This window comes from Cetorhinus maximus, chromosome 14 (assembly GCF_964194155.1).
Source record: "Cetorhinus maximus chromosome 14, sCetMax3.hap1.1, whole genome shotgun sequence".
Lineage (NCBI taxonomy): Eukaryota > Metazoa > Chordata > Chondrichthyes > Lamniformes > Cetorhinidae > Cetorhinus > Cetorhinus maximus.
In genome coordinates, this window is record NC_135892.1 from 1,450,047 (window position 1) to 1,465,746 (window position 15,700).

Genomic DNA, 15,700 nt, shown 5'->3' on the forward strand with positions numbered 1-15,700 from the left:
GTTTCTTCGGTAGACGCTGTGAAGTGCTGTTCCTCGTTCCTTCTAGTTTGTCCTTAATCCCCCTCACTGTTGAATCTTCTACACAGAGAGTGCTTCCAAGCCCCTGGATATACCCCACAAACAGGAACTTGGAGCAGAATTTATCCAACCACGTTTTCCTCCATTCTACCGCCATCCTACCCATGATGACATGTAGAGGCACAAGTCAGTGCTTGTGAACCTCATCTCTGTCTCCAGTTTCATCACAAACTTCTAGAGTCTGGGCTAGTGGCCTATGCTGCAGTCAAGTCTCAAAACATGGTTCTTTTTAACTGTAACTGTGGCCTATCACAGCTAAGAAATTAAATATAGTCTGCCAAGGTGTCATGAAAATATAATAATTTTCATAACATTGTGATTTATTGTAAAGGCGGGTTAATAGAGTGGGTTTGGATTAGTTTCTCTGTTTGAGGTTAATTGTGTGAGGGATTTAATTGAATTGGAGACAGTTGGTCTGGAGCTTTTGAGTTATCAAAAGGGAAGCTAGGTTAGAAATGCTAAATACATAAACATGGCTGAAGTTTTAGAATGTGAGGTGTGAGGAACATGTGCATTTTTAGATAAATTAAGTTAGTTTGAATTTCAAAGAGATGGTAAGATGTTACACCTAGCCATAAGAAGCTAAGCCAAACAGTGTGTTTATTTTTCCCAAAGGTTACTGATATTATGAGTACTATGAAAGATTTATATTATCAGAAAAGTAATGCTGCAAAGACATATTGGAATAATGGAATTCACATTAAAAAGGGAGAAATATGTATAAAGGAGATGAGGTTATGTGTAAGGGGGAAGGAATTCTAAGTTCTAACAAGTGTGAAAAGCCTCTATGCCTCAAGTTGCTATCTACAGGAACTGAAGCCAATTAAAGAGGTTGTAAATTAGGGAAAAGAATAGACAGAACACTCGTTAATCTGGAAAGGCTTATTTTCAATTGTAGCAGTTTAAGGTTTCAAAACCAATATTTCTTAATGGTGACAATTATAGCTGAGAGCAGAAGGGTAAATTTCCATCATATTCAAAAAGGATGAATTCTGATCTATTCACTAATTAGTCAGTCTAATATGATAGTTTTCATGCTCCACCACTGCTTAGCCACTTGCTAGTTTTCTTTGCTCTTCTTGCCTCCAATTAATTTTTGCTTTCTTGCTAATTTTAACAATTTTTTCCCTATGCATCATTCTACCCAAACATGGTTTGAAATAATTCCTGTCACCTTAGAGTGGTAAAGTTCTTCTGACCAATATTAACAAATGCAAACATTAATTTTGTACCAGCATTGCTTTAAATTAGGTGATTCAGCTGACTTGAATTGATAGAACAGCAGATGGAAAGATTTCCAATAGGCCAGGCTCACAGCTAATTCAGGCTCTATCACTGATTGGCATCCTCTTATGTGAACAATAGAGTCAATGTTTGGCCTTAAATAGGGAATTAAATATCTGGATTTAATGATGGTTACAAGGATATGATAATTTGCATTTATAAAGCATCTTTAATGCACAGAAGCATCTGAAGTCACTTTGTAATAGTGTAATAAAAAATGGATGTCAAGCCATTAAAGGATATATTTGGAAGGGTGACTAAAAGATGTGTCAAAGACTGGGTTTTAAGGAGGGTCTTAAGGAAGAAAGAAAGGTTGTGAGGCAGAGGGAGTTCCAGTGTGTGAGCCTAAGCAGTTGAAAGGATAGGCTATTGTAAGGTTGTGCGGTGTCTCACTAAGAGGTCTGGAGAATTGTATGGTTTAAAATAAACCATTTATTGGTAATCCATAACTATATACATATCCAAGGTACTGCCATGCATGGGTGCTGTCTCCATTCTGGCTCCCTCCAGACTCTACACACACACAGTCGATGATCATGGGACTCTACATCATACCTTGTGTGGTACTGTTCTCCCGTCAACCCTTGCTCTGCCCGAACACCGTTATATCCCCACCAAGTCTTTATCCAAATATATTTACACTACAATCTTTACTTGCTACCTCTTCTCGCCCCCCACTCAAGTCGCTGACTTTATAAATTCAGACGGTCTGGAGGCATGACAATTCTTCCAGATTTTGTTCTATCACATTTGGAGGAATGGTAGTCTCAATTGCTTTGGGTTGAATTTGTTGGTTTGGCATTGAAATTGCAATACTCTGTGTTTCAGGTACTTAGTTGTCTCCATTTGATTTGCTTTTTGCGCTGATTCGTGTTTTGTTTCTCTTTCTCGACAACCCGCCTGCTTTGTTCGGACACCCTGGGCTTCTTCTGTTCCTTCCAGAGGAAATGGTCACTCTGTTCATTCCTAGAATAGACTCAGATTTTCTTTTTCCTTGGGGTCATGTTCATTCTGGATGTTGATGTTTCAAAACTAGAACATTCATTTCCACTTGTTGCACAATTTCAGCCAAATATTTGTTTACCCTCTTATTTTCCAATCTTTTTTCAAACTTATGAACCTTTTCATTCAGCTCAGGTGAGTTCAGTTGTTTTTATTTCAAAGTTACCTGCAAAATGCTTATACAAGCTTAACAACATCACCTGGGCATTCCGTTCCTTTCAGAGTCTTTCTTTCATGGTCACTGACTGCTCCTTAAATTCTTCCAATTCATAGGTGAGATCCTGAATCTGTTTCCTAGAATTTTCCTTTTCTGCTTTTAAAGACACTGCGCATCTCATCCTTCATGTTCTTCAAGCGTTTTATTTCCTATGAGCGACACTCCAGTGTTCTCCTCAGTACTCAGTTTTCATTAGCAAGCTCATCTCTTGTCCATGAAAGTTGGTTCTCTACACTGAACAGTTTTACTTTAGCAGAGCCTGATTCATGTGTTCTATCCTTCAAGCTCACATTCTTTTACTTTACTTCTACTAATTGTTTCTGAGACTCTTCATGCCCCTTCGTGAGGACTTCTACTTTCTCTTGCAACTGTTAAACTTTTTCTTGATATTCTAGGTTCTTGATTTTCACTTCAGCCATTTCATTTTTTAACAACTCAATGGTTCTCATTAAGTTTGAGGCATCCAATGCTTTTTCTTCCAATTCCTTGATCTTCAGCGTCAGATTTACATTTTCCAATGCTATTCGTGCCTTTTCTTTCTCTGTCTGAAGCAAAGCTTTGTCCCTGTCCTTCATTTTAGTTTCAGTGTTGGCCAGGTCTATCTCCAACAAAGTTTTAACTTGTTTCAGTTCTGTAATCGTGCTGCTCTTTGCATCATTATTCACTCGCAGCTTGAAAAGTTCTACGGCTTTTCCTTTCAATGCCTCCTCTTTTTCATTCAGTTGGCTCTTCAGCTTTTCGGTCTCTTTCTTGTATCTCTTGGCTTCCTCCTGAAATACAGAACATTGCTGAGTCTTCTCTGCCAACTAGTTCTTCAGTTCATTCAGAGTGACATTAAATTCATTTTGGTTCTCTTCATAATTTTCTAGAAGAACAAACATTGACCCGAGGGATCCTTGTCACATGTGAAGGCCCTTTACCAGGTTTTCCTTTTCGTTGCAAAGCTCAATTGCTCATCTTGAGTTTTCTTATAATTCAAAGAGTCTCTTTGAGTATTTTCTGCTGTTCAGTCTTCATTTCTTCATGTTGTTGAAAGGTTACATACCCCTTTTGTATTTGATCTTGAAGGACAATCAGCTGTTCTTTCAGCTGTATGCTTTCTAGTTGACTGCTTGCCAACTCACTCTGCGCTTCAGTGCATTGCTTTGTCACTACTGATAGTTCCAACACAGCTTTTTCTGAAGTAGTATTCAACATCTTTTGTAACTCATGTTTTCCCAGGGCTATGTATTGATTCTTCAAAGGGTCTTTCAAGATAGTGACTTCTTTGAGTACCTTTACTGCCTGCTTCTGTGCAGGGCTGTACTTCTGGTTGAGTTCTTCCAACTTAGCTTTGATACGAACATTTTCCTGTGGAATAGCTTTATTTTCTTTTTGCAGGTTTTGTTTCTTTTGGGTTACCTTAAATAGCTTTCCTTCATTCACAACCAGCTGCTCGCTCAGCACTGCCACCTGCAGTTGCAGTTTGGGTAATGTGTTGGCATTTTCAAAAAGCTCTATTTTTAAGCCTTTCAGCTGCTTCTTAGCCTCTTCTTTCTTTTGCTTTAAACTCTTTGGCTTGTGCGCTTCATCGTACTGACATGGTCTGCGACCATCTTGTGGTTTGCTTAGGTATTGTCTCCCTCAACCTGGGTTCTTCTGTCTCCCTCACCCTGGGGCCTTCTGTCTTCCTCACCCTGGGGTCTTCTGTCTTCCTCACCCTGGGTTCTTCTGTCTCTCTCACCCTGGGGTCTTCTGTCTTCCTCACCCTGGGTTCTTCTGTCTTCCTCACCCTGGGGTCTTCTGTCTTCCTTACCCTGGGGTCTTCTGTCTCCCTTGCTCTGGGGTCTCCTGTCTCCCTCGCTCTGGGGCCTCCTGTCTCCCTCGCTCTGGGGTCTTCTGTCTCCCTCAGCCCCTTCAGTGCTTTATTGGGGGTGTTCTAGAACTTCTTTTAAGGCCTGTTCTCTCCACAACATGGAGTTTAAAATACTGGTCAAAGGATTTTAATAAACATATTAGATTGTACTTTTTCTGATTTCTTGCTTAATCTTGATGTACTCCTGTAAACTAAAAGTTTTCTTGTCCAAGACACCCAATTCTGGGTCTGGTTTGGTCCTTGCCTTAGCCTAAGCTAGTCTGGTAGTTTTAATTTACTATCTGTGGCCCTTTTTCATAACGGGTTCCTGTTTAATTTTTTTTCCTTTCAGAATAACGCCGAAGCTGCTGTTTTTTCCTTTTTTCTCTCCGTTCTTCTCACACTTTGTCGGGTTTTAGTGATCGCAGTCCCGATTCTTCAAAGTAATCAATTCTCCAGCAAAATGTCAAAACAAGAAGGAAACATAGGAAAGACACCGGAAGGCAATTTTTTAAAACTCTGTCTGCCATTTTTAAAAACTTAGTTTCGCCCTTTAGTCCAGCTTGGCTACAACGTGTTATAGCGTCGGCTATGGACCCATTGATACAGCTTTCTTGCAGCTGTGCTCTGGATGTGCTGATCCTGATTGCTGCCTTTTTTGAAAAGGTAATTTCGGCTTTTTTTTTTAACTGTATTTTGCTCAGCCTTCTTGTGATTCGGTCTCCTGACCCTGTGCTCACTCAGGTTCTTCTTGTGATTTGGTCTCCTGACTCTGTGCTCACTTAGGTTCTTCTTGTGATTTGGTCTCCTGACCCTGTGCTCACTCAGGTTCCTCTTGTGATTTGGTCTACTGACCCTGTGCTCACTCAGGTTCTTCTTGTGATTTGGTCTCCTGACCCTGTGCTCACTCAGGTTATTCTTGTGATTTGGTCTCCTGACCCTGTGCTCACTCAGGTTCTTCTTGTGATTTGGTCTCCTGACCCTGTGCTCACTCAGGTTCTTGTCTTTTTGGTCTCCTGACTCTGTGCTCACTCAGGTTCTTCTTGTGATTTGGTCTCCTGACTCTGTGCTCACTCAGGTTCTTGTGATTTGGTCTCCTACCCTGTGCTCACTCAGGTTCTTGTGATTCGGTCTCCTGACCCTGTGCTCACTCAGGTTCTTCTTGTGATTTGGTCTCCTGACCCTGTGCTCACTCAGGTTCTTGTGATTTGGTCTCCTGACTCTGTGCTCACTCAGGTTCTTCTTGTGATTTGGTCTCCTGACCCTGTGCTCACTCAGGTTCTTGTGATTTGGTCTCCTGACCCTGTGCTCACTCAGGTTCTTCTTGTGATTTGGTCTCCTGACCCTGTGCTCACTCAGGTTCTTGTGATTTGGTCTCCTGACCCTGTGCTCACTCAGGTTCTTGTGATTTGGTCTCCTGACTCTGTGCTCACTCAGGTTCTTCTTGTGATTTGGTCTCCTGACTCTGTGCTCACTCAGGTTCTTCTTGTGATTTGGTCTCCTGACCCTGTGCTCACTCAGGTTCTTCTTGTGATTCGGTCTCCTGACTCTGTGCTCACTCAGGTTATTCTTGTGATTTGGTCTCCTGACCCTGTGCTCACTCAGGTTCTTCTTGTGATTTGCTCTCCTGACCCTGTGCTCACTCAGGTTCTTGTGATTTGGTCTCCTGACCCTGTGCTCCCTCAGGTTCTTCTTGTGATTTGGTCTCCTGACTCTGTGCTCACTCAGGTTCTTCTTGTGATTCGGTCTCCTGACCCTGTGCTCACTCAGGTTCTTCTTGTGATTTGGTCTCCTGACTCTGTGCTCACTCAGGTTCTTCTTGTGATTTGGTCTCCTGACTCTGTGCTCACTCAGGTTATTCTTGTGATTCGGTCTCCTGACCCTGTGCTCACTCAGGTTCTTCTTGTGATTTGGTCTCCTGACTCTGTGCTCACTCAGGTTCTTGTGATTTGGTCTCCTGACTCTGTGCTCACTCAGGTTCTTCTTGTGATTTGGTCTCCTGACCCTGTGCTCACTCAGGTTCTTGTGATTCGGTCTCCTGACCCTGTGCTCACTCAGGTTCTTGTGATTTGGTCTCCTGACCCTGTGCTCACTCAGGTTCTTGTGATTTGGTCTCCTGACTCTGTGCTCACTCAGGTTCTTCTTGTGATTTGGTCTCCTGACCCTGTGCTCACTCAGGTTCTTCTTGTGATTTGGTCTCCTGACCCTGTGCTCACTCAGGTTCTTCTTGTGATTCGGTCTCCTGACCCTGTGCTCACTCAGGTTCTTGTGATTCGGTCTCCTGACCCTGTGCTCACTCAGGTTCTTGTGATTTGGTCTCCTGACTCTGTGCTCACTCAGGTTCTTCTTGTGATTCGGTCTCCTGACCCTGTGCTCACTCAGGTTCTTCTTGTGATTTGGTCTCCTGACTCTGTGGTCACTCAGGTTCCTCTTGTGATTTGGTCTCCTGACTCTGTGCTCACTCAGGTTCTTGTGATTCGGTCTCCTGACTCTGTGCTCACTCAGGTTCTTCTTGTGATTTGGTCTCCTGACCCTGTGCTCACTCAGGTTCTTGTGATTTGGTCTCCTGACCCTGTGCTCACTCAGGTTCTTCTTGTGATTTGGTCTCCTGACTCTGTGCTCACACAGGTTCTTGTGATTTGGTCTCCTGACTCTGTGCTCACTCAGGTTCCTCTTGTGATTTGGTCTCCTGACCCTGTGCTCACTCAGGTTCTTCTTGTGATTTGGTCTCCTGACCCTATGCTCACTCAGGTTCTTCTTGTGATTTGGTCTCCTGACTCTGTGCTCACTCAGGTTCCTCTTGTGATTTGGTCTCCTGACTCTGTGCTCACTCAGGTTCTTCTTGTGATTTGGTCTCCTGACTCTGTGCTCACTCAGGTTCTTCTTGTGATTTGGTCTCCTGACTCTGTGCTCACTCAGGTTCTTGTGATTTGGTCTCCTGACCCTGTGCTCACTCAGGTTCTTCTTGTGATTTGGTCTCCTGACCCTGTGCTCACTCAGGTTCTTGTGATTTGGTCTCCTGACCCTGTGCTCACTCAGGTTCTTCTTGTGATTTGGTCTCCTGACCCTGTGCTCACTCAGGTTCTTCTTGTGATTTGGTCTCCTGACCCTGTGCTCGCTCAGGTTCTTGTGATTTGGTCTCCTGACCCTGTGCTCACTCAGGTTCTTCTTGTGATTTGGTCTCCTGACCCCGTGCTCACTCAGGTTCTTCTTGTGATTTGGTCTCCTGACCCTGTGCTCACTCAGGTTCTTCTTGTGATTTGGTCTCCTGACTCTGTGCTCACTCAGGTTCTTCTTGTGATTCGGTCTCCTGACCCTGTGCTCACTCAGGTTCTTCTTGTGATTCGGTCTCCTGACCCTGTGCTCACTCAGGTTCTTCTTGTGATTTGGTCTCCTGACCCTGTGCTCACTCAGGTTCTTGTGATTTGGTCTCCTGACCCTGTGCTCACTCAGGTTCTTCTTGTGATTCGGTGTCCTGACCCTGTGCTCACTCAGGTTCTTGTGATTTGGTCTCCTGACTCTGTGCTCACTCAGGGTCTTCTTGTGATTTGGTCTCCTGACCCTGTGCTCACTCAGGTTCTTCTTGTGATTCGGTCTCCTGACTCTGTGCTCACTCAGGTTCTTCTTGTGATTCGGTCTCCTGACTCTGTGCTCACTCAGGTTCTTCTTGTGATTTGGTCTCCTGACCCTGTGCTCACTCAGGTTCTTCTTGTGATTTGGTCTCCTGACCCTGTGCTCACTCAGGTTCTTGTGATTCGGTCTCCTGACTCTGTGCTCACTCAGGTTCTTCTTGTGATTTGGTCTCCTGACCCTGTGCTCACTCAGGTTCTTGTGATTTGGTCTCCTGACCCTGTGCTCACTCAGGTTCTTCTTGTGATTTGGTCTCCTGACTCTGTGCTCACTCAGGTTCTTGTGATTTGGTCTCCTGACCCTGTGCTCACTCAGGTTCTTCTTGTGATTTGGTCTCCTGACCCTGTGCTCACTCAGGTTCTTCATGTGATTTGGTCTCCTGACTCTGTGCTCACTCAGGTTCTTCTTGTGATTTGGTCTCCTGACCCTGTGCTCACTCAGGTTCTTCTTGTGATTTGGTCTCCTGACTCTGTGCTCACTCAGGTTCTTCTTGTGATTTGGTCTCCTGACTCTGTGCTCACTCAGGTTCTTGTGATTTGGTCTCCTGACCCTGTGCTCACTCAGGTTCTTCTTGTGATTTGGTCTCCTGACCCTGTGCTCACTCAGGTTCTTGTGATTTGGTCTCCTGACCCTGTGCTCACTCAGGTTCTTCTTGTGATTTGGTCTCCTGACCCTGTGCTCACTCAGGTTCTTCTTGTGATTCGGTCTCCTGACTCTGTGCTCACTCAGGTTCTTGTGATTTGGTCTCCTGACCCTGTGCTCACTCAGGTTCTTCTTGTGATTTGGTCTCCTGACCCTGTGCTCACTCAGGTTCTTCTTGTGATTTGGTCTCCTGACCCTGTGCTCACTCAGGTTCTTCTTGTGATTTGGTCTCCTGACTCTGTGCTCACTCAGGTTCTTCTTGTGATTCGGTCTCCTGACCCTGTGCTCACTCAGGTTCTTCTTGTGATTTGGTCTCCTGACCCTGTGCTCACTCAGGTTCTTCTTGTGATTCGGTGTCCTGACCCTGTGCTCACTCAGGTTCTTGTGATTTGGTCTCCTGACTCTGTGCTCACTCAGGGTCTTCTTGTGATTTGGTCTCCTGACCCTGTGCTCACTCAGGTTCTTCTTGTGATTCGGTCTCCTGACTCTGTGCTCACTCAGGTTCTTCTTGTGATTCGGTCTCCTGACTCTGTGCTCACTCAGGTTCTTCTTGTGATTTGGTCTCCTGACCCTGTGCTCACTCAGGTTCTTCTTGTGATTTGGTCTCCTGACCCTGTGCTCACTCAGGTTCTTGTGATTCGGTCTCCTGACTCTGTGCTCACTCAGGTTCTTCTTGTGATTTGGTCTCCTGACCCTGTGCTCACTCAGGTTCTTGTGATTTGGTCTCCTGACCCTGTGCTCACTCAGGTTCTTCTTGTGATTTGGTCTCCTGACTCTGTGCTCACTCAGGTTCTTGTGATTTGGTCTCCTGACCCTGTGCTCACTCAGGTTCTTCTTGTGATTTGGTCTCCTGACCCTGTGCTCACTCAGGTTCTTCATGTGATTTGGTCTCCTGACTCTGTGCTCACTCAGGTTCTTCTTGTGATTTGGTCTCCTGACCCTGTGCTCACTCAGGTTCTTCTTGTGATTTGGTCTCCTGACTCTGTGCTCACTCAGGTTCTTCTTGTGATTTGGTCTCCTGACTCTGTGCTCACTCAGGTTCTTGTGATTTGGTCTCCTGACCCTGTGCTCACTCAGGTTCTTCTTGTGATTTGGTCTCCTGACCCTGTGCTCACTCAGGTTCTTGTGATTTGGTCTCCTGACCCTGTGCTCACTCAGGTTCTTCTTGTGATTTGGTCTCCTGACCCTGTGCTCACTCAGGTTCTTCTTGTGATTCGGTCTCCTGACTCTGTGCTCACTCAGGTTCTTGTGATTTGGTCTCCTGACCCTGTGCTCACTCAGGTTCTTCTTGTGATTTGGTCTCCTGACCCTGTGCTCACTCAGGTTCTTCTTGTGATTTGGTCTCCTGACCCTGTGCTCACTCAGGTTCTTCTTGTGATTTGGTCTCCTGACTCTGTGCTCACTCAGGTTCTTCTTGTGATTCGGTCTCCTGACCCTGTGCTCACTCAGGTTCTTCTTGTGATTTGGTCTCCTGACCCTGTGCTCACTCAGGTTCTTCTTGTGATTCGGTCTCCTGACCCTGTGCTCACTCAGGTTCTTGTGATTTGGTCTCCTGACCCTGTGCTCACTCAGGTTCTTCATGTGATTTGGTCTCCTGACTCTGTGCTCACTCAGGTTCTTCTTGTGATTTGGTCTCCTGACCCTGTGCTCACTCAGGTTCTTCTTGGGATTTGGTCTCCTGACTCTGTGCTCACTCAGGTTCTTGTGATTTGGTCTCCTGACCCTGTGCTCACTCAGGTTCTTCTTGCGATTCGGTCTCCTGACCCTGTGCTCACTCAGGTTCTTGTGATTTGGTCTCCTGACTCTGTGCTCACTCAGGTTCTTCTTGTGATTTGGTCTCCTGACCCTGTGCTCACTCAGGTTCTTCTTGTGATTTGGTCTCCTGACCCTGTGCTCACTCAGGTTCTTCATGTGATTTGGTCTCCTGACTCTGTGCTCACTCAGGTTCTTCTTGTGATTTGGTCTCCTGACCCTGTGCTCACTCAGGTTCTTCTTGTGATTTGGTCTCCTGACTCTGTGCTCACTCAGGTTCTTGTGATTTGGTCTCCTGACCCTGTGCTCACTCAGGTTCTTCTTGTGATTTGGTCTCCTGACCCTGTGCTCACTCAGGTTCTTGTGATTTGGTCTCCTGACCCTGTGCTCACTCAGGTTCTTCTTGTGATTTGGTCTCCTGACTCTGTGCTCACTCAGGTTCTTCTTGTGATTTGGTCTCCTGACCCTGTGCTCACTCAGGTTCTTCTTGTGATTTGGTCTCCTGACTCTGTGCTCACTCAGGTTCTTCTTGTGATTCGGTCTCCTGACCCTGTGCTCACTCAGGTTCTTCTTGTGATTTGGTCTCCTGACCCTGTGCTCACTCAGGTTCTTCTTGTGATTCGGTCTCCTGACCCTGTGCTCACTCAGGTTCTTGTGATTTGGTCTCCTGACCCTGTGCTCACTCAGGTTCTTCATGTGATTTGGTCTCCTGACTCTGTGCTCACTCAGGTTCTTCTTGTGATTTGGTCTCCTGACCCTGTGCTCACTCAGGTTCTTCTTGGGATTTGGTCTCCTGACTCTGTGCTCACTCAGGTTCTTGTGATTTGGTCTCCTGACCCTGTGCTCACTCAGGTTCTTCTTGCGATTCGGTCTCCTGACCCTGTGCTCACTCAGGTTCTTGTGATTTGGTCTCCTGACTCTGTGCTCACTCAGGTTCTTCTTGTGATTTGGTCTCCTGACCCTGTGCTCACTCAGGTTCTTCTTGTGATTTGGTCTCCTGACCCTGTGCTCACTCAGGTTCTTCATGTGATTTGGTCTCCTGACTCTGTGCTCACTCAGGTTCTTCTTGTGATTTGGTCTCCTGACCCTGTGCTCACTCAGGTTCTTCTTGTGATTTGGTCTCCTGACTCTGTGCTCACTCAGGTTCTTGTGATTTGGTCTCCTGACCCTGTGCTCACTCAGGTTCTTCTTGTGATTTGGTCTCCTGACCCTGTGCTCACTCAGGTTCTTGTGATTTGGTCTCCTGACCCTGTGCTCACTCAGGTTCTTCTTGTGATTTGGTCTCCTGACTCTGTGCTCACTCAGGTTCTTGTGATTCGGTCTCCTGACCCTGTGCTCACTCAGGTTCTTGTGATTTGGTCTCCTGACCCTGTGCTCACTCAGGTTCTTGTCATTTGGTCTCCTGACTCTGTGCTCACTCAGGTTCTTCTTGTGATTTGGTCTCCTGACCCTGTGCTCACTCAGGTTCTTCTTGTGATTTGGTCTCCTGACTCTGTGCTCACTCAGGTTCTTGTGATTTGGTCTCCTGACCCTGTGCTCACTCAGGTTCTTGTGATTTGGTCTCCTGACCCTGTGCTCACTCAGGTTCTTGTGATTCGGTCTCCTGACCCTGTGCTCACTCAGGTTCTTCTTGTGATTTGGTCTCCTGATCCTGTGCTCACTCAGGTTCTTGTGATTTGGTCCCCTTACTCTGTGCTCACTCAGGTTCTTCTTGTAATTCGGTCTCCTGACCCTGTGCTCACTCAGGTTGTTCTTTTCATCTGCACAGTGGCTTCTTCTGCCTTTCAGTCTTTTTTTCCTTTTTTGAATTTTGCTCATCTCTTTTTTTAATCTAGCTAGGTCCTTTGACCCCGCGTTTGATCAGGTCTGGCAATAGACCTCCATATGTCCTGGTGGAGTTCTCCAGCCTTCATGTCTGCAATGGAACTTTTTTGAGTGATCTCCAACTGTGTCTTCGATTTAGGTGCACTTCTCTCAGGTCAGCCTTCAGTTCTTTTAGTTTCTCGTGCTTTGAAAATCTGAGACCCTTCTCCAGTTTCTCTGGGATTTCGGGCTCCATCCTTCACTGCCACCATGTTGTAAAGTTCTTTGGTGTCTCACTTAGAGATCTGGAGGCTTGTATGGTTGAGCATCAACCATTTATTGGTAACCCATAACTATATACAAACCTAAGGCACTGGCATGCATGGCTCCAGTACCACATTAACCCTTGCCCTGCTCAAACATCCTAAAACTGCAGGCACCAATGATGGGGTGAAGGAAATGGAATACCCCAAGGTGCCAGGGTCAAAGGAATGGAGAGCTTGGGAGGAGAAGAGGTTACAGAGATCGGAAAGTTTGAGGCCATGAAGGGGTTTAAACATCATTATGAAAAATTTGAATTGGAGGTGTTAGGCAACTGGGAGCTAAAGTAGATCGGTGTGTGTTGAAGTTAGATAGGATATAGGCAGCAGAGTTTTGGATGAGCTGAAGATTATGCAGCATGAAGGATGAGAGACTACCTGGGAGATCATCACAATGGTTAAGACTGGGTGACAAAAGCATAAATAAGGGTTTCAGTGGTAAAAGGGTTTAATGTAGGGGCTGAGGTGGTTGATGTTATGGAGGTGGACAAAGATAGTCTCTGTGATTAAGTAGAATACAGAGTGAATCAGTGCAACAGATTTATTCCCAAGATCAAGTGAAAATCTTAGTAGTGTATAAAGATTTGCTCTGTCATGATTTTTATCTTAATTGCAGTTTGATAAAAGCCTAACATGGTATCCATGACATTTATTACAACCAAATTGCATAGAGGGCTACGCTGTGTTGCTTAAACCGCATGGAGAAGCAGAAATATTGGAAGATGCAAGTGAGGAGTAAACCTGAAAGTATAACTGCTCACAACTCCATCGCCTTTCACTTCCCATAGCCTTTCACTTCATAAAACACAGGAAATAGAAGCAGGAATAAGCCATTTGGCCCCTCAAGCCTGTTCCGCCATTCAACGAGATCATGGCTGATCTTGATGGTTTGGGGTCAGGGCAGGTCAAAACTTCAAAAATCTATAACCCAACAACCAATTCACATCCAACCTGTCCTTTTCTGGGTATAATGTGACAAGGGCAGGCAGCTAGCTTGCTCATCTGAGGCCGGTTGTCAATTTAAATAGTTTAATGAAGCTGGCAGTCTCTGATTTAAGCTTCTTTTCAAGTTCCAATAGTGTCAGGTAACCAGGCAGCTAAAGGAAGATGTGGAGGGTCAGCACTGCTTGTGTATCAGGAGGACATGGAGTGCTTCCCTTACTGCCCCAGCTCATCCCCCTCGTGGTTACATCCACCCCACCCCCACCAGCTCCCCACCAGCCCCCCTCCAAAGACCTTCAGGGCCCTTCCCTCTCCCCTCCCTCTCCCATATTACCCACCCCACCCTGGGGTCACAGATCCAACGTACCTGCTCCTGCAGCCTGCTCCAGAATCCTCCCCACCCAACTGGAAACCAAGCTTGTCAATCGGGGTGATTTCAGGGCAGAGAACCTACCAAAGTCAAAAACTTCATGCTGTGGACTTCAGTGATTTCTCTCTGAAACTCCACCCCCTGACCCCTCCCCCAGTTCCCTGTTAATATCTAAACCTAAATCCCTCTAGTCTAGTTACATGGATTGAGTTATGGTATACCCAGTACTGCAATGTGTTTTTTTAATGTTATTATCACAATGAAATGTTGCTATAATGTTAATAGTTACACCTCAATCAACCATTTAAGACTTAATTAGCTAGTAGCTTAAAAACAAAGTAGCAAAATTCTGAAGGTAAGAAATTTTTCTGACAGTGACTTGACACCCAAGACCTACCAAACTGCACCAACCCCGTTGTTCAACTGCTGGGGACATGTTTTTAATGTATGATTCTAATTTCAGTTAGATTGACAAATCAGCTAGAAAAAGACATTGGTTAATCTCATATCGAGAAGAAAGATCTAATTAATAAGGTCTACCATTATTTACGTTTGGAGGAAGTATCTGAATAAACTCTCTAACTTTAAAGTTTCACAAGGATTACAGTGCAGTGATATTCTTATATTTCTTGACTGCTACAACCTAAACAGATGAGATTGAATTTGATATCCTAGCTAAGGGCCGATTTCCTCCCCGTGAGAAGGGCAGAGAATTATTTATTTCAGTAACTGTGGTGTATGAGGAGAACATATTTATTTTCTACTGCAACAGATAAGGAAATTACTATTTATGTTCTAGGAACCAATTAGAAGCACTAACTTCCCTATTTCTGAGCTGATTAATGTACACACTTCCTTTCAAATCCCTACCCCACTCCCACACCCAGCAACCATGCAACAGTGCAACCCATCCACAGTGAGCAATATCACCAGAGAGCCAAAATATTTCAATATAAGTAAAGGTGTGAGTGCTTTTTAAGGTACAAAAATAATTGAAAGGAATTGTTACAAATATGGCATAAATGATTCATCTATTCTGTTCCACCTTTAATGGATGCTTTAACTCCTGTCTTATTGTGTGGTAATGAGGTAGCAGTGTGCTTAATTCATTGAAATTGATTGTAACATAAATGCCAAAGTAACAAACCCTCTGTTAAGAATAACCAGAAGGCGAAATTGCCAGCAAAAAGACGATTGTGGTTCTCAAAGTTATCACTCAGTATCTAACCCATCTAGAAAGTTATGCTGTGTTTTTCCTCACTATCAATGACAGTTCCTTAACAAGTTAATTAACAAATATTTTTTATTTTATTTTTCAAGTGCTGCACTAGTTATGAAATAGTAAACTGTGCTGCAATATCTATTCAGTAAATTCTAAGCATAAAAGGGATAATGGATTATATGAAAAGAACTGATCTAGATTCATGTTGTCAAGGCAATGTTTTGTTTGAAGTACAATGCCTGAAGACACTGCTCTTGACTTTCCATGTACAGAACAATTTTCAAGGGCATATTGTCAGAGACAAGAGAAGAAACTGAATCTGTTCAACATCAGAAAGATTTCTAAAGCAAATTTTGCAGTGTCTCTATTAACTGTCTACAAACTGGGCTCATCTTATTCTTTTTTGCTTCTTTTAACATAAGTTTGTTGATGAGTTTGAAATTAATAAGAGCCAGAACTGGAAAATGTATTAGAGTTAGCTGAAACTTAACCAATTGAATTAAACACAAATAAATGTGTTAATATATATCTTTAGTATAATTTAGGAAGGGGGATAGGGCTTTGAAGAGAAGCAACAAGTCAGAAGGAGTGAGATGCAATTTAT